Raw genomic sequence first — 1,168 nt, 5'->3', positions numbered from 1 at the left:
TTTATTTAAATAAATTTACTAGTACAAACATAAAACATAAAATCAAGAAAATAAATAAAATAATTAAAATTATTTGAGAGATATTTTTATCTTTACATATACTTATCCCATGGTATTATATCTAATGTATTACTAATACCTCCAAATGGAAGGTATTAGTAATACACCCTATAATATCATGTAGGAGGTATAACTAATCTATGAATTAGTTATACATATGCCCAAATTCCTACCAAACATAGTACTAAATAATATCATACATAATCTATTGATTATTTATTTTAATGCGGCCTACCAAACGACCCCTAAACGTGTAGCAATTTCCTATTTTTAATTTGCTTGAAATAGATTTAATGTTATGATCCTATTACTAGTAGGATAATATGTATTCTGCATTGAATTTAGTCCTAATAGAAAAATGTTTTGTTTAATCGTAATATAAATTTACATTTATATCTTATAGTAATTTTTCATATGGAGGAAAATTTTGAACTTAAAAAGGACAGATAAGTCAATCAACTTTTTAAATGATATTTTGCTAAAATAAGCTTTTAGTCTTTTCAGGGGGAAAATGCATAAGTACCCCCCAGCCTATGTCCGAAATCCCAGAGACACACCTAACCTTTACTAAGGTCCTATTACCCCCTGAACTTAATTTATCTATAATATTCTACCCCTTTTCGGCCTACGTGGCACTATCCTAAAAAAAAATGTCAACATGCGTTGGGCCCATAAGACAGTGCCACGTAGGCCAAAAAGGGGTAGAATATTACATATAAAATAAGTTCGGGGGGTAATAGGACCTTAGTAAAGGTTAGGTGTGTCTCTGGGATTTCGGGTATAGGCTGGGGGGGTACTTATGCATTTTCCCCTTTTCATGTGAACATTCATGCAGAACTACAAAACATGTACACCACATATTTTTTTTGCCACGTCTCCAAATCTTTGTAGTAGTACGGAGTATGTTGTATACCCTAGATCCAATAATTCAAAAATAATAATCTTTATGTGACACTTTTCAAATTTTGAGATTCAAACAAGTTTATCTTTGATTGTAAATTTTTCATTTATCTTTTAATTATTTTAATTTGTCAATTATTGTGACTTATAGTACTTTTTACTTAATTTACAAATATAAATTTCATTTCAAAAAAATAGAAAAATGTAA

The sequence above is a fragment of the Solanum stenotomum genome, unplaced genomic scaffold, assembly GCF_019186545.1.
Source record: "Solanum stenotomum isolate F172 unplaced genomic scaffold, ASM1918654v1 scaffold35169, whole genome shotgun sequence".
Taxonomy (NCBI): Eukaryota; Viridiplantae; Streptophyta; class Magnoliopsida; order Solanales; family Solanaceae; genus Solanum; species Solanum stenotomum.
This window is presented reverse-complemented; position numbering follows the sequence as displayed.